Source organism: Cervus elaphus, chromosome 30 (assembly GCF_910594005.1).
Source record: "Cervus elaphus chromosome 30, mCerEla1.1, whole genome shotgun sequence".
Taxonomy (NCBI): Eukaryota; Metazoa; Chordata; class Mammalia; order Artiodactyla; family Cervidae; genus Cervus; species Cervus elaphus.
The window spans coordinates 73399454-73418549 of NC_057844.1; the positions used below are offsets into that span (position 1 = coordinate 73399454).

General features: G+C 38.5%; 1 protein-coding gene across 1 annotated transcript in view; it reads left to right on the top strand.

Annotated features, from left to right (window-relative positions):
* Positions 1–19096, top strand: part of HS6ST3 (heparan sulfate 6-O-sulfotransferase 3) — a 700607-nt gene that overhangs the window by 591783 nt on the left and 89728 nt on the right. The window lies entirely within an intron of this gene.

Genomic DNA, 19096 nt, shown 5'->3' on the forward strand with positions numbered 1-19096 from the left:
CAGATTCTTTACCGTCTGAGTCACCAGGGAAACATTTACAAATATTTGCTAGATAAAGGAATACTGTGCACTATTGCTGCAAGGGAAAAAAACTTTTCTCCCAACTTGATCATATACTCCCCTTCTAAGTCAGTGTTCTGAACTGCTGATAGCCATCCAGCAGTGAGAAATGGTGAAACTATGATTGCTTCTACATTGCTTCCACCTTCATTACCCAGACACTGACATTTAATAATCATTGAGTATTCAAGAATGCAGTTCTTATAGATGAAAGTAACTATTTGTTAAAGAGGAGGGGACTGGAATAAAAATGGAGAATCTTTTGATGAACATTACATTCAAATCATTAGAATTTCATATAGATGTAATTGCTCCCTCAGAAATAGATTAAATATACACAGCATTTTAAATGACATTTTTACATTGTTAAAGCGCAGTTGATTATAAATTGTGAGTATTTTAAACCAGGCATGCTTCCTCTCCATCAATCAGTGTTATCATGACCATCTTTTTAATAAGATTATTTGCTAATGGAAAACTAAAATGTTCAATGCCTGCAGCAGCATTAACACAGAGAATGAGCAAGTGACAGCTCACCCAGCATTTGATTCTCTCTTCAGGATGCGATGTCTGGAGAAATTCCTTTTTCTTCATTCACACACACACCAGTGCAGCTTCTGCTAATGGGTGTTTTCTTCTGATGAGGAGTTGTGAGTGCCTTCAAGCTTTGAGGTGCTAATCACTAGCAGTTAAGAAGTATCTTAGAGAACAAACTCTGGCATTCTCCCCAAAAGCTGAAGGCTGAGATGCTGCAGGGCTATTTAGAATGCAGGATTTTGACATTTATACTCAGTCAAATTAGGAAGATAATATATAAAGTTGACAAAGAAAGTAAAATCATCAGGCTTTCTATTGTACAACTCAGTAGACTGCTCAGCTGCGTGCATTTCATTAGTGGAGAAGTTCTAATACGCTATTTACCTGCATGATTTTTTTTTAAGAGCTCAGGATGATGCATGATGAAAATCACCTTTCAAAACAAGGAAAACAAAAAGCAGAGGAGCACACAGACTCTCTAAAGGAAAATTCATTTTTATTTTTAAAAAGTCAGAGAATAGCTTATGTGTTTTGTATGTTGGAGGTAGGACATGGCCATGGGAAGGAAAGAATCACTGGAAAGTAATCAGGAAACATGTTGATAACTCATTATAGGTGTTACCTATGTGCGTGCGTGCTCAATTGCTTCAGTCATGTCTTCTGACTCTTTGCAACCCTATGGACCGTAGGCTGCCAGGCTCCTCTGTTCATGGGATTCACCAGGCAAAACTACAGGAGTGGGTTGCCATGCCCTCCTCCAGAGGTCCTCCTGACTCAGGGATCAAACCTGCGTCTCCTTCATCTCCTGAATTTCAGGCAGATTCATTACTGCTGAGCCACCAGGGAAGCCTGGTGGCGTCTATCCTATCCTATACTATACGTCTATATCTATACTAATTGCTAATCAAATAATTCTTATTCATTACTGAACTATTCATTACAAGAATTCACTATAAAAGAAGCATTGGCATACATGAGGAAGGCTATTAAACTCAAAGTGTGAAAACTTGTTCGAAACATAGAAAGGATATTAGGTCAGAACACTGCTTTGTATCTGAGGAGCAAATAATAGAGAAAGCCAAGACCTTCATTTCTGGCCTTTAAGTGGATCCATTTCTCAGACTTCCTAAGTTCTCTGCACTGAATAAATACCTGGAAACTGTGCTCTCTCCTACCATATTTCAAGTAAATTTTTTTTTCAAGTATAAGCAATAAATGATGAAATAATTATATCTATCATATAATTAAGTTTAAACTGGTCAAACTCACCTCAGAGACTCTCAGACATGCAATAAAGAACCCACCTATATTCTATAGAAAAGGAGTCTGAATGACCCCCAAGGGGAGGAAGTCACAGGATAAACAAGGACAGCCCAGGCAGATGTGAACAAAAATAAAGCATTGACTTAAGATGAATTTTAATCTGGGGAGAATCTAAATAGAGAATGGCACTTTATAGGGCTATAGAGTACAGCCCACAATGAAGCTCAAACCAGGTGACTATCCAGTCATGAAATAATACAACACCAAAATCATTGTAAAAATCACTAGAAATATAAGGCAGAATTGGAGACTTTAAGCTACAATCATCAATAAAACAAATGAACAAAAAATAATTAAGGTACTAAGAGTACAGAAAGCCTAGATAACAGTTTATAAGGTGACATATATATGTACATGGAATATATATATGTATTTACACAGGGGCTTCCCTGGTGGTTCAGATGGTAAAAAATCTGCCTGCGATGTGGGAGACCCAGGTTCGATCTTTGGGTTGGGAAGATTGTCTGGAGAAGGGAAAGGCATCCCACTCCAGTATTCTTGCCTGGAGAATCCCATGGACAAAGGAGCCTGGCAGGCTATAGTCCATGGGGTCAGAAGAGTCACACACGACTAAGCGACTAACACTTTCACATATATATGTATATGGAATATATATAAACATATTAGACCTACTACCTGAGAACAGAGAATATTTCTTCTTTTAGATGCTTAGGAAATTTAATTACTTTAATTTTTCAAAAAAAGTACATATTGGCCATAAATAAAACTTCAGCAAATTCATCAAAGCTGAAATAGGATCAAAGCCATTTTTGATCAATTGCAATAAAAGGAGAAATTTGAAACTATTATAACTATTATTATATAGTTATAATTATTATAAATATATTTATATTTATAAATATTATAATTATATAGTTATTATATAACTATTGAAACTAAAATAACTATTTAAAAACAAAAAAAGTCATGTGGAAATTTCAAATTTTTCCCCTAATCCTTGAGACATAAGGAAATCAAAACTTTAATTGTAATATATCTAGAAGGACTGATGAAAGCATGATGATATGCCAGAACCTAATTGTACATCTGAAGTCATGCTCAGAGAGAGTCATAGAACTAAATAATTTAATAATGAACAAGAAAAAGAATTTAAACTTCTAACTTAGAAAAACGAGATTGATGAGGATGATAAAAACAGATCTTAATGAATGGGAAAACTGAAAAATTACAGAACCAATAAGTAAATCTAAAAGTTAGGTAACAGGAAAAAAAGATAAATTATCAGCTGACTTAGAGAAAAAAGAGAAAGCAAAATACAAAAAAAAAAAAATTGAAAATGAGCAAATGCTGTAGAAAATGAGTCATAGGAGTCTATTTTGCTCAGCTCTATACAAACATAATAAATAATATAGATGAGGAGAGTAAATTTGTGATTAGAGTATTTAGAAAATTTATACACACCACCTTCTGTGACACCGATTATTTCAAAGCACACGTCTACTGAAATATTAAATAACGAGGAATTCCAATGCTGTTCTGTTTCAGAGTATAGAAAAATGGAGGAGTTTCTATGTTATTTTAGTGGAGCTCTCATCTCTAGGGGAAAACGTGTTTGCTTGCCTTCCTATTTTCTAGAGGAATTCATTTTGCCTGGTGGCCCCTTCGTCTTCAAAGTCATGGATCACATGACTTGCCTCTGCTTCACACACTTTCTCTGACTCCCTTGCCCCTTTCCTTCATTTGTAGGAACCCCTGTGATTATGTGTCGCTGCTGCTGTTGTTAGTCACCAAGTCATGTCCGACTCTTTGGCGACACCATGGACTGTAGCCTGCCAGTCTCCTCTGTCCATAGGATTTTCCAGGCAAGAATACTGGAGTCGGTTACCATTTCTTTCTCCAGGAGATCTTCCCAACCCAGAGATCAAATCCACGGCAGGTGGGTTCTTTACCACAGAGCCACTTAGGAAGCCCTGAGATTACATGAGACCCACCCAAATACTCCAAAGTAATCTCCCCATTTTAAGATCCTTAAATTAATCACAAAGTCACCTTTGCCATGTAAGGTAACATAGTCACAGGTTCTGTGGATTAGTATGTAGACATCTTTGGGAGGCAACTATTCTGCCTCCCACACCATATTGCCAAAGATTAACATGTTTGACAGCACCATATGTTGGCTGGTAGTGGGTCAAAGGCATGCTCAGACAATGCTGAAGGTTGGTAAAACCTTTATGAACCTCCGTTTGGATTATCCTTAAGATGACAGTTGCATGTTCAGAAATTTCTCTTATGGATTCACCTAGACAGGGTAAAGATAATTGTTTATATTAGGGTATTCACTGCAGCATTTTTAAAACATCAAAGAATTGAACAGAAGTAAATCATCACCAAAAAGACATGGCTAAATAAGCTAAGATACATTAATAAAATGGAATATTCTTCAGGCTTTCATGAAAATAATTCAATTTCTTTGAATTGAGATGGAGAAAAACACCAAGATGCAGATCATATGTCTCTGTATATGAGAGGTGCTTTTTTTCTTTTTACATTTTAACATTTCTGAAATCAGGATGTGTCTTTCAAATAATGGCCTGTCATATTTAAGTGGCAGAATATTTTTTTCTTTCAGAGTGGTAAGATAATAATGGTGTGTCTTCTGGCCAGTGAGAACTTGAACTTGATGGAGTACTGTTGTTAAGTGGGGGGAAAAAGTTCAGATTAGTATGTAACTATCACATGTACAACAGAATCAATATGTGTAAACACACATACTTCCTCTCATTATTAGATCATCAACATCAGCATTCAGACAAGCGTTTTGTTTCTCCTGTTAAAAAAGCAAATCTCCTTTTGATCACATTTTCTCCCTCTAGTTTTTAACCTCTCTTCTTGGCTTCCTTTTACAGCAAAACTCCTCAAGAGACTTAATCTATACACATTTTCTCAAGTTTCTCTTCTGCTTCTAAGGCCTAAATCCATTCTAATTCATTTTGGTCCCACTCAAACGCTTCTCATCAATATTACCATTGACCTTGGTCTTGATAAATTGTTTAGCAGCATGAAGTACAATTGGTATGCCTCCTCTTGAAATATGTTCCTTCCCTTGGCTTCTTGGACATCTCACAGTGCTTTCCTCCTCTCTATTGCTGCTCCTAGTCAGTCTGCTGGGTTTTTCCTCATCGTTTTCACTAGTAACTGTGGCAGGATCCCAGGGCTCCACCCTATTCCCTTCTTCCCTACATTCACTTCTGTCAGAGTCTCTTCTGAACTGACAGCTTTGAACACCATTGATTTGCCTGTGAGTGTCTAATTTGTATCTCCAGCTCAGATCTGTTCTGTGATTTCATATTCATATATCCAACTGTTTGCTTAGCATCTCCAATTTGCTGTCTAATGAGCATCTTGGGCTTAGGATAGCTGAGACTGAACTTCTCCTTTTCCCCTGAAAGCTTCTTCAGGTTTCCTATTTCAGTAATGACACTTCTCTCTGTTCCAGCTAAAATCCCTAGAGGTGCTCTCAATTCTTGACTTCATTTCTAAGCCCACTTTGAACCCATAGTCTATTCTTGTTAATACTGCCTTCAAAAAGTCTATCCAGAATCTAGCCTTTGCTTACCACCCTCATTGCTGCCTCTGGTCCAAGCCACAGGTCATCATCTTTTGACTGTATTTTTGCCATGTCCTCCTTAGTGCTCTCCCAAGTCCTCAGGCTCTTCTTAACAGAGCATCCAGGATATCCTGTTAAAATGTAATTCAGATCATGTCACTGCTGTTGTTGAGTTGCTCGGTCATGTCCAACTCTTTGTGATCCCATGGACTGCAGCACACCAGTCTTCCCTATGCTTCACTATCTCCTGGAGTTTGCACAAACTCATGTCCACTGAGTCAGTGATCCTACCCAACTATCTTATCCTCTGCTGCCTCCTCCTCCTGCCCTCAATCTTTCCCAGCATCCAGGTTTATTCCAATGAACTGGCTCTTCACATTAGGTGGCCAGAGTATTACAGCTTCAGCATCAGTCCTTCCAATGAATATTCAGGATTGATTTCCTTTAGGATTGACTGATCTCCTTGCAGTCCAAGGGAACTTCAAGAGTCTTCTCCAGCACCACAGTTCAAAAGCATCAATTCTTCAGTGCTCAACCTTCTTTATTGTCCAAATCTCACATCTTTACATGACTACTGGAGAAACCATAGCTTTGGCCCTCAGAATCAAAGCCAAGTTTCTTATAGTGACACAGCTCAGCCCAACTTGGCCCACTGTGTACCTTGCCCTCATTTCCCATCCTTTCCTCCCAGACTCACTCTTCCTGGATGCTCTTCCTTGATGTCCACAGAACTCTCTATTTGCCCTCCTTCTAGTCTGTTCAAGTGTCACTTTGTTTGTAAACCTTCATTCTGGCCACTCTTAAATTTTGCCACCCATTTCTACATCTTTCCAAGACTTACTTCCCCCATTCCCTGCTTGAATTTTCTCCATAGCAATGATTATGTTCTGATAGACTACAGAGTTATCACATTTGTCATATTTGATTGCCTAGAATGTAGACTCCTAGAAGGCAAGGAATATTGACTCTTTTGTTCATTGATACATGTGCCATACTCAGTGCCTGACACATTGATGAAAGGGTTATTAATTCTTTATAGGAGGATAGCACAGTTCTGGAAGGATACCCAAAAGAATGATGACAAGGCCTCTCTGTGGATGAGAACTGGGTTTCTAGGGAACAAATGGACAATCTATGTATTTTCAAACTTTGAATTTTATGCCATGTTATGTATTTAAAACAATCAAATTAGACCATTTGCAAACAATTTTAAAATATTAAATAAAGGCTGTAATCTCACCTGCAAGTTGGGATGGAGTATCAGATTTTGAGCCAAGAGTGTGAAATATTCTCTACCTGCTTGGAGTCACTCATTATTCTTTTTGCTCTGGACACGTCTCTGCTAGTCATGTGGTACTTTAATAGAAGTCAGTAAGGAGGAATGGCAGTGATTTTCTCCATCACTAGTTCCTTCTTTCTTGTTCCTTTGTCCCACTTTTTAAAGAGAATTTGCAGAAATGTAATGTCCAGATGGCCAGGGCTCTTGAGATCAGAGTCAAATTAGCTCTGGAACCACAGCAAAATGATTTCTGCTTCCCTTCTAAAAGAAAAGCAAAGGCCAACCTTTGGCTGGCAGATGGATAGCTGCTTCCAAAATGGATTCACCCAGTGTCTCTGGCAACAAGACTGGAGCAGAAACAATACTTGATTAAATAATTGCTAGATACCGGCTGGCACATAATTGTGAAGAGTTAGAAGTATAGGTTATGATGTTGTGAAGCAAAGGCAAATGGTGAAAAATTCTTAAAGAGATGAGAACCCTGTATGCAGGTCAAGAAGCAACAGTTAGAACCACACATGGAACAAAAGACTGGTTCCAAATTGGGAAAGGAGTACGTCAAGGGTATATATTGTCACCCTGCTTATTTAACTTATTTGCAGAGTACATCATGCAAAATCCTGGGCTGGATGAAGCACAAGCTGGAATCAAGATTTGCAGGAGAAATATCAGTAACCTCAGACACACAAATGACACCACCCTTATGACAGAAAGCAAAGAGGAACTGAAGAGCCTCTTGATGAAAGTGAAAGAGGAGAGTAAAAATCTGGTTTAAAACTCAACTTTCAAAAAATGAAGATCATGGCATCTGGTCCCACCACTTCATGGCAAATAGATGGGGAAACAGTGAGAGGCTTTATTTTCTTGGGCTCCAAAATCACTGCAGATGGTGAGTGCAGCCATGAAATTAAAAAACACTTGCTCCTTGGAAGAAGAGTTATGACCAACCTAGACAGCATATTAAAAAGCAGAGACATTTTGCCGACAAAGGTCCATCTAGTCAAAGCTATGGTTTTTCCAATAGTAATGTTTGGATGTGAGAGTTGGACGATAAAGAAAGCTGAGTGTCGATGAATTGATGCTTTGGAACTGTGGTGTTAGAGAAGACTCTTGAGAGCCCCTTGAACTGCAAGGAGATCAGGATTCTTGCCTGGATAATTCCTTGGACAGAGGAGAATGTTAAGTTACAGTCTATGGGGTCACAAAGAGTCAGACATGGCTTCAGCGACTGAGAATGACTGAGCCTAAAGGAAATCAGTCCTGAATATTCATTGGAAGGACTGATGCTGAAGCTGAAACTCCAATGCTTTGGTCACTTGACGAGAAGAACTGACTCACTGGAAAAGACCCTGAAGCTGGGAAAGATTGAAGGCAGGAGGAGAAGGCGATGATAGAGGATGAGATGGCTGGATGGCATCACCAACTCAATGGATATGAGTTTTAGCAAGCTCCAGGAGTTGGTGATGGACAGGGTAGCCTGACGTGCTGCAGTCCATGGGGTTGCAAAGAGTCGGACACGACTGAGCAACTGAACTGAACTGAATCAAGATAGGCGAGAGAAACATCAACAACCTCGGATATGTGGATAATACCACTCTAATGGCAGAGAGTAAAGAGGAACTAAAGAGCCTCTTGATGAGGGTGAAGGAGGAGAGTGAAACAGCCAGCTTAAGACTAAATGTTAATAAAAATTAAGTTCATGGCATCTGACCCCATTACTAAATGGCAAATAGAAGGGGAAACGGTGGAAGTAGTGACAGATTTCCTCTTCTTAGGCTCCAAAATCGCTGCTGATGGTGACTGCAGTCATGAGATCAGAAGACGATTGCTTCTTGGCAGGAAAACAATTATAAACCTAGACAGTGTGTTGAAAAGCAGAGACATTACTCTGCCGACAAAGGCCCGTATAGTCAAGGCTATGGTCTTCCCAGTGGTCATGTACGGTTGTGAGAACTGGACCGTAAAGAAGGCAGAACGCCAAAGAATTGATGCCTTTGAACTGTGGTGCTGGAGAAGACTCCTGAAAGTCCTTTGGATAGCAAGGAAATGAGACCAGTCAATCTTAAGGGATATCAACCCTGAGTATTCACTAGAAGGACTGATACTGAAGCTGAAGCTCCAGTATTTTGGTCATCTGATGCACACAGATGACTTATTGGAAAAGTCCCTGATGCTGGAGAAGGCCGAGGGCAGAAGAAGTGGGCAGCAGAGGATGAGATGAAGGATGGCATCACCAATACAATGAACATGAACTTGGGCAAACTTCGGGAGATGATGAGGGACAGAGCGGCCTGGCATGCTGCAGTCCTTGGGGTTACAAAGAGTCGGACATGACTGGGTGACTGAATAACAACAGAGCAAAGGCACCTTGTTGACATTAAGCATTTCCCACTTCCACTGAAATATAAACTAACAAAGAGAAAAACTCCATTCTTGATTATTTCTCAAATTAACTTTCGGTCTGAAAAACAATTGACTCCCACCAGAAATATGTCTTCTTTTAGAAAAGTGTATGATTGGCTGCCATTTGACACTGTGTGGCATTATTAAAGTCTTGAAATTCTCTTAAAGTGAATTTTTTCTGGCCACTGGATAACATGTTTGCGATTCCAAAGATTCCCTTGCTGTCTTAATCGGCCTCATCTATTTTGAGAGCTTCTCAGCCAGAGATGATTTTGAATGAGTCAAATTCTTGGTACAGCTTTAGAGGGTGAAATGGGTCAGACTAATATAAAGATAAAATGTAACCATGATTATTGTTACTTCTGATTAACTTTTATTCTGTACAGCACACGATCAAGACCTTGTCAATTAACACCTGAATTACTGGTTTATACAAATGTTGCCTCCTCCCTCCTCCCATTCTAGTGCAACAGCCTACCTCACTGTGGCAGACACTTACCACATCACCACCAAGTGCAGACTTGACTGGACAGACCATGTGATTGTGCTTCATCTCGGTCTGATAAAGTACTTGTTTAAAATGCAGATCCCCAGGTCTCCCTCATGACTGTCAAACATCCCCCTGTGATTCCACTGCTCACTGAGGTTTGAGAACTACTGAATGAAAGGATGGAAAATAAATTGAAAACCATGTCTTTGTTCCTTTGAAATGCACAATATAGTCAGTGGAGACAAACTCCTTATATATAAAGCCATTTGATTTTACTATCAAGTAATATACCAAGAGTATGAGGGCATGCAACAAAAAATCTGCTCTTTGAATACATGGCTGAGTGGATGAATGAATTCAGCCCAGACTAAGCATGGGAGCGTGATGGATATACTTGCTTTTCTCCTGTGCTGCTCTGTCTTCATGTGATTCTGTGGTTTCACAAGTTTAACAAAATCTGCCATGTCTCTGTAAGCAAGGTTGTGTCAGCTTTGAAGTTACACCAGCATCCTGCTGAAAGAGGGGGTATGAAGCCAGTAGTTATGATGATATGAAAAACTACAAAGGGCTTCACTTACTCTGAATGAATCCTAGTTAATGTAAGTGGCCACTAAAGAATAGAAACAGAGTATATCACATCCTAGCCAGTGGCAGAAGGCAGAAGGGTGGAATTTGAAAATTTGTTTCAAAAATATGATGGCAAAGAGAATAAAATAAACCTAGATAAAATCAGTACAAATGGGAACAATAAAGTAAGATGATTAGAAATCATTCTGAAGATATCAGTGATCTCACTTCATATAAGAGGAACAAACTCTTTAGTTTAAAATTCAGAGAGATTGGTTTGAATAAAAGAAAACTGAAATTCACAATATTCTGTTTATCGGTGACACATAAAATGACACAGAGAGAACATAAGGGGAAAGAAAGACTGAAAGTGAAAAGAGGAGAAAGATATACCTGGATGTTAACAATAAATGTGTTTGAGGCCACTGCATCATATTATATAGCTATAAGATTTCCAGATCCTAGACATCCTAAAGGAATAATAACACATAATTAAATACCACAATTTCAGGTCCTTGATATGTCAGGTGAATATTCAGGCTTGTTTTCAATTCTGAGGTTATTTTTTTTTTCCTAGAAAACGCCAATGTCTTAAGTTTATGTTCATAAACTAGAATTACATTCCTGTGTCTGCCGATATTCATTTCATTTTCCTGTTACAATGCTCTAGATGGAGAAGACTGTGTGAAACTGATTTCAGGAGGAAATGGCATCCTGTTTTGCTAATGGAGGGAATGCTGGGGACCAACAGCTTCCTTGATAAAACCCAGTTCAGATTGCCAGGGTTGGGGTGGAGAGGAATCTCCTTGAGAAACATGTAGGTCCCCTTTCACCTTTCACCTTTTCGTTATTCTCCAAGACTTACAGACAAAGGGGCTGGTTTTTTAAGTGGTAATACATTTCCTCCTGGTGGTGCGGTAATGAGTGTGAGACCTCGGAAGAGACCTCCAATCCTTCCCATACTTCACTGACAACCTCGGACGATCAGGTCTGATTTCATTAATCCTGCAGGAGGTGATTCATTTCCTTAGGATCCAACCAGTGGTTAAGTTATGCCGTGTCTCAAGTCATTCTTTGTTCTGAGTGATTCATCAGGCAAGTCTCAAAAGAGAGACATTTAATGTGGAAAAAGTACGTTTGAAAAAAGTGGAGAGACTCAAAATTCATGCTTTAAAACTATCAAGAGAAGATCGAACAGTCACTCGGGTGACTGATACTGACTGGCCTCTTTGGCAGTCTTTGGACTGAACATTTGTACTGGGAGGGGGAGCTTCTGTGATGACCCAGCCTTCCCTGGAGAACGTGGCCATTAAGCACCCTCTTTTATTCTCTTGAAGGAGTGCTACATACTGTGAGCGAAATCCCATAATGACAGTGGAAATCCTGCTCAGTGAATAGCTGATCTTTCTATTCTTTTTGAAGTGGGGAAACGGGGGCTTGTTTCTTTGTAGTCTTTCTAGAGCTCTTAGTCCTTGTGTTGTATGAAATAAAACCAAAACGCAGCGTGTGGTCCTATCTTTGTTAGTTTGACAATGAGGGTGTTGTGAATCAGGAGATTTCAAGACAGTTCTCAGTTGTAATATACATTTGAGGGTAGGGACTAATTTTTGAAGATTTATCAATCTGGTGCTTGAAGAGGCATATCACAAGAAATGTTTTGTGCCTTACAACTCTTTTTCCTGGCTATGATTTATTGGACCATGGTACTATAAATCATGCTTTCTGATTCCCTCTTCTCTTTCTGAAATAAGTGACTCATTCTGTAGGCCAAGCTTGCTCCTCTTTATTCCTTTTATTTTTCATTTCCACTGAAAGCCTTGTTTTCATCTATCCCAGTTGTGTTCATGTCATTTTTCGTGTTAATTCTCTCACTATCTGGGAGTGCTCATTTAAAGAATATTTCTATAAAAGTCATAGCTCATCTAAGAAATACAAGAAGTAAAAAACTGAAAATATGCAAGTTCTTAAGAAAAATGCATAGGTTTCAGTAAATAAGCCATATTATTGCTGGGAAGCATAAGTGAAATTTTATCTTATTTTGATTTTTTCTCTTTCTGTAAAGGGTGTAATTTTCACTGAGCTTGGAGAATGTGAATTCAAATTACAAGTCAGGTCATAAGCAATGTTTATATTTTTAAGTCAAACTTCTAGAAAACCATAAAGAAAATAATCCTATTTTTTACAACACTGCAGGTAAACACCAAACGTACTTAGGAACTAGGAGAGTTTTAAAGAGAATGACGGGGTAAATCAATAACTCCTACATGGAGGGAAGAAATGATTTTCTATTCAGGGTATCAAACAAAACTAACGTGATATTAATGGCTGAATGAACAGGCTTCCCATTTGCACTTGCATGAGGGGGAGGTTGAGGATTGGCAGTTGCTCATATAAATCAAGTCTGGTAAGAACTGTATGAATAAGTGTTTGACATTTTCAGTTGGAAAGGAGCAGCTTGTCTTCAGTTCTAAAAAGTCTTACCCTTGTGACAGTCATCTTTTTTCCTCTTTTGATGAACCAGATTTTTAATATCAACTTTGCATAAGCAAATGCACTGTAGTCCAGAGAGAAGAATTTTCTGAGGCAGCAAGGTAGCCAAGATGACAGAGGAAAACAGGACCATATTTGCCCATCAAAACCAAAGCTGTTGCCCAAGCATTTGCCGATACATTTTAACTTAAGCTCTTTCCACTTGTGCTGTGTTTTACAATTCTCACATCTAAAGAAACAGGGAGAAAATGGTGACACACAAATCAGATTTTCTACTTTACATCAGCTTCACAGAGGAATCTAGTTACTGATCAAATGTCGTACATAGCCATTACTTGTTAAACAGTGACTTATCCAACATCTATAGTTGAAGCCCCACTAAGTATCCAGCAGGTTATATGATTTGTATTCAAGAGCAAATGGGTTGTGTCATAAGAACAAAAGAGAACTCAAGACATCTTGAGTTCTACTCCTATCTCTACTACTTGTCATATGATCCCTGCAAGTCACCTGACCACCCCCAACCTTTGTAAAAATGAGGAAATTTAAGTAAATATTTTCTAATGCACTTTCCAGCTCAAGCATTATGTCCTCGATTATCTTAACTGAACCTGCATTCCTACCTCTAGAGATAGTAGGAGGAGATCAAAAGGCAAACATAGAACAAATAAAGTACTTAAGAGTGGTAGTGACCACATGGGCTAGGATTTAAGGCAGTCACCAACCGAGTCATAAAAGTGAAGACCTCATCTCACAAAATATACATGACTGTATGTCCTTCCAAAAAAAATGAATCAAATCTCTCTAGGAGCTGAGCGTCAGAGCAGGACTGGAGACAGCTATGTTTTGGCAAGGCACAAGTCATCTTCGTTCCTTCAGTGAACTGATTTCAGCTCAGAGGCAGAGGTCAAGGCCACCTCCTTGTGAAGAACAAAGAGTTGCCTGTGTTGGTCAATTACAGTTGTTGGTGGGGGAGATTTGGTCGCTAAGTCATGTCCAACTCTTGCAACCCCATGGACTGTAGCCTGCCAGGCTCCTCTGTCCATGTGATTCTCCAGGCAAGAATACTGGAGTGTGTTGCCATTTCCTTCTCCAGGGAATCTTCCCAACCCAGGAATCAAACCCAGGTCTCCTGCATTGCAGGCAGATTCTTTATGGACTGAGCTACAAGGGAAGCCAGTTACAGTTAGTGTTAATATTTAATCTCTCAGAACCAATTTCAGTGCATTCAGTTAGTTAGGTCTCTGGTTTAACCCAACTTGAGGTCATTGCATACACACCCTTGGACCATTCTTTTTTGGCTCTTGTAGCCATCTGGCAGCTGGCCCCGGACAGAAGCAAACTTCTCCTAAAATTCTGCTTCTGCTCCTTTGGCCTTGGTCCTGGTGCCTTGCTTTTAGCTTCAGCCTTTGCCACTCCTGCAGAAAGACAGAGCCCAAGCAGTGTGTTGAACAGCAATTTCTGGCTGAATTGGCTTTCCTCACAGCCATAAAATGGCTCTAAAAAATGCAGAGAGTCAGTCCCCTCGTATTAGGACTAGACCCAAGCAATGCATTAGACTCATTGAAGAGGCAAGAAACCCTACTGAAAATTATCCATTCTCTTACTCTCTCTTTAAAGAGATAGTAGACTTTCTTGCTGAGACTGAGGGACAGTAAGGGGACTAATCCAGGCACTTTTATATAATTATGTGTCTAATCTTCTTAATAATATTTAACATTATTTGATATCATTCCAATTTTGCATTGAGGAATTGAAGGTTTAGAAGGTTAAGTAAACTGTCTAAGGTCAAAAACTTAGTACGTGGTAGAATTGGATTAAAACCCTTGACCTCAAAATTCTACTTTTTTTCCCCCACTGGGCTCTTTTTGCAAGTACATAGAATTATAATTATCTTGGTTCCTCTCAAATTCTAAAGGTCAAAAAATAAAAAGCATAATAAGTGAAAGATAGACGTAAGGAAGATAGAGTAACTTCTATAACTATAGAAGTTAATAGTTAGTTAGTAGTTAGTTATAGAAGATAGTAGTAACTATATAGAGGTGACTCCTTTAAAGTAGTCACTTCCAGTGCTTTGGGTAAAATAAATAAAACTGATCACCTTCCTATGGAAGAGTGGACTTCCATTTTTTTGCATCACAAGAATAACATGATATGAGCTTCTGTATTGATCTCATAGGAAATCATCAATCACTAACATTAATGTTTGGTTCATGAATATGATCTTTTTTATTAAAGATATAAAATTTAAACACTCTGTAATTAAATGTAATTTTGAAAATTCCTTTTCAGGTCAAGATTTCCCCTGAAGCTGCAATCTAATTAATGGTATTATATCATGACTTTTAAAATGATTTGAGAAACTCACCTGTAAGAGAGTCATACCAATAGTCCTGAAAGGTGTAACCTCATTGATAAAAAGTAAACAGCTAGAGAACTAGTAAACATTGCTGAAGATTGAAAGGCTCTTGTGCCATTGATTTGTGCCACAGTACTAATAGATGTTTTTGGTTTGATGTCAGTTGTTTGTCAAGGAGTTATAATAATATTTTTCAAAAAGCTTTGCTTTGCCTCCTATTACACTGCAAGACTATTTTTTCCCCCAACCTCCCTACCATCTGTCCTGATTCTGCATTGGAAAATCTCCCTGATACTCCATCCAGAAGGGCTAAGCAAAATCAATATGGCAACAGCAGACTGCTGATGCATTCCAGCTTTTAAGTGGGATGTTGTTATGATTAACCGTAGCCCAGCTCCTTACCTCTCTATTATCCCAGTGCTATCTCAAAACACTTCAGTTGCTCATCACATTCAATTAACTCTATATGCTTCCTAAAAATGCAGCATACGGCTGAAAGAAATACGAAGGGAAAAAGAAAAAGATCAATTATACTTAGTTTTCAGCAAGATTGGAATAATATGGTTTTCCCTTTTTGTCTATTTTGGTTAAAGACCAACCAATATATAAGAATATCTTGTGTTTTAAAATAGGGGCTGTGGAAATCATTAACACGATCTATTCTTTTAAGTGCCATATGTTTAGCTAGAAATTATATAGAACCCTTGAACTTTTTTTCAGTATTACTACTCCAAATAGGAAAGAATCTTTTTAAAAACTTTATAACACCTAATTATATTAAGCAATCTGTCACTGTTGATTTTTCATAATCCAGCTACTAATGAATATGTGTATCTCTCTAATTATTAGAGGATAGCCCTTCATAGTGTGGCAGTTTTGAGTAATGACAAGGGTCCAATGGTGTTTGAAGTAGATTGAGATTTAGGGTCATGGAGACAGTATAATCAAAAAATGATGATGCTAGAATGTCACATGAATCAATTCACATGAAAATCTCTTAGGAGCAGGGTAGATATTAGGAAGATATATTCCAGAGGTGTTTGATTGTAAATGTCAAAAATTTTAACTAATGTAAAAAATAAATTCATCCATTCATGGAAAGCTGGAGGTGAATCTCACCTCATATGTGTAGGTCATTTTTCTTGATATATCTCTCAGCTTGTCTCTTTCATTCTTATGTTTACTTCATCCTCGGTGTTGCAAACAAGTGCTTTCCATCTGGCATGAAAGATGGTTATGGGTATCCCCAGATTTCCCACTTCCTTGTTTAGCAAAGAAGTATAGAGAGAACTGTGTCTTACGAAGCCCAGGTACAACTTCCAGGACAAGATTTCCTGAAGCCCTGCTTAGATCCTTTCTTGGACCAGTCACTGTGGATGGAGAAATAGAGATCCAATGCTTGCTTGACCAAGGCCATGTTCCCCGGTGACCTGGGGGTTTGAGATCCTAGGAAAATGAAAGTCATTGGGACAAAACCTTTTAATACAGTTGGAAAGGAACAACACCAGCCAAAATTAAAAGTTCTCAATTTATATGGAGGAGAAGCTTTGGGTTCTGGTGAATTAATTAATCACAACTAATCCGAATGCAGAACCAATCAATGTAACTCCTGCTGCCCTATTTATACAGCTATATCAGAGCTAAGCTAGCTTGAAAGGGTCTGACATGTGATCCTCACGTTCTCTCTCTGGACGACTTCTTTTCATAAATGTTTTTGCCTGATCTCATCCATTACAGTGGACACTTTCAAGCTTCATTAAGTGACTGTATGTTGCCAATTGCTCTGCCTGGCTTATAGTAGAACCTCAAAAATGTCTGTGAAGAATAATAAGCATGCATTTTTCTTCCCTTTGTAGAGAGACTGGTAGAGACTCTTTGAAATTAGGTGCTCTATAACAGTGTAAGTTCTTGCTGTTTTCAAATTGGCTTCATTTGAGTTGGCATTTGGTGTATCAGTCACTCAGTTGTGTCTGACTCTGCGAATCCATGGCCTGCAGCCTACCAGACTCCTCTGTCCATGGAATTCTCCAAGCAAGAATACTGGAGTGGGCTGCCATTTCCTTTTCCAGGGGATCTTCCCAACCCAGGGATCAAACCCAGGTCTCCCGCACTGCAGGCAGATTCTTTACTGTCTGAGCCACCAGAAAAGCCCTTGGTATTCTCCCTCAAATTCCTGGTCTCTTCTCCTTTATTGCCCTTTAGTTTAGGCAATAGATAGCCCAGACATTGAACTAGTTTTAGTTCACCAGATCTTTAGAATTACCTCTCTTTGTCCACCTTCTCTTTCTGCCATGTTACTCTCACTGAAATAGAAAATTTAGTGTTGATTCCATAGTTACTTGGTGAGTTTCTGAAACTAGCATAGAAGGTGTAACTTTCAGGGGTTCTTTTGTTTGTTTGTTTGTTTGTTTTGCCTAATATCACTGCAAATAGGCTCTGTGATTAATATGAGTAAATTATTTCCTTATTTTGCCTTAACATGGTGATTGCAATGGAATACTATGCAACTGATAAAGTAACATTGTTGAAGATAAGAAATCAAGATTATTTTAACAAGATTTTACATGAAAAAATGCAATATATATAATCTAATGTCTTGTTATTAATATATATGTAACTATATAATTACACAGACATGCAAATAATATATATAAATGCAGTGTTCTTTAATTTTCTAATATGCCTCTGGATTTGTTAATATTCTATTTGAGATTCTTGCATTTAGATCATTTATAATGATACTAATTTTAGGTGTGTGTATATGTGTATTTGTGCTCTCCTTGTCCAGTTTTGGGTCAATATTATATGAACATTGTAGAGTGAGCATGAAACTTTCAATCTTTTTCTAAGCTCTGGAATTGTTTAAATAAGGCAATTATTCTTCATTACCGTTGTTTTCTTTTTTGATATTCACTTGTAAAATAATCTGGGTTGTACTTTAGCTATAGAGATTTAACTAAATTTTAATTTCATCTATGGCCATCTGTCCATTGAAGCAATTTAATTTTTTTTAGTCAATTTTGGTAACTTATATGTTCATTAAAAATTGCCCCTCTCGTGGGTATTTTCTTTTATTTATTTATTTTTTTTTTAATTTTTTTTTTTTAATTTTTTTATTAGTTGGAGGCTAATTACTTCACATCATTTCAGTGGGTTTTGTCATACATTGATATGAATCAGCCATGGATTTACATGTATTCCCCATCCCGATCCCCGCTCCCACCTCCCTCTCCACCCGATTCCTCTGGGTCTTCCCAGTGCACCAGGCCCAAGCACTTGTCTCATGCATCCCACCTGGGCTGGTGATCTGTTTCACCATAGATAGTATACATGCTGTTCTTTTGAAACATCCCACCCTCACATTCTCCCACAGAGTTCAAAAGTCTGTTCTGTATTTCTGTGTCTCTTTTTCTGTTTTGCATATAGGGTTATCGTTACCATCTTTCTAAATTCCATATATATGTGTTAGTATGCTGTAATGTTCTTTATCTTTCTGGCTTACTTCACTCTGTATAAGGGGCTCCAGCTTCATCCATCTCATTAGGACTGGTTCAAATGAATTCTTTTTAATGGCTGAGTAATAGTCCATGGTGTATATGTACCACAGCTTCCTTATCCATTCATCTGCTGATGGGCATCTAGGTTGCTTCCATGTCCTGGCTATTATAAACAGTGCTGCGATGAACATTGGGGTGCACGTGTCTCTTTCAGATCTGGTTTCCTCAGTGTGTATGCCCAGAAGTGGGATTGCTGGGTCATATGGCAGTTCTATTTCCAGTTTTTTAAGAACTCTCCACACTGTTTTCCATAGCGGCTGTACTAGTTTGCATTCCCACCAACAGTGTAAGAGGGTTCCCTTTTCTCCACACCCTCTCCAGCATTTATTGCTTGTAGACTTTTGGATAGCAGCCATCCTGACTGGCGTGTAATGGTACCTCATTGTGGTTTTGATTTGCATTTCTCTAATAATGAGTGATGTTGAGCATCTTTTCATGTGTTTGCTAGCCATCTGTATGTCTT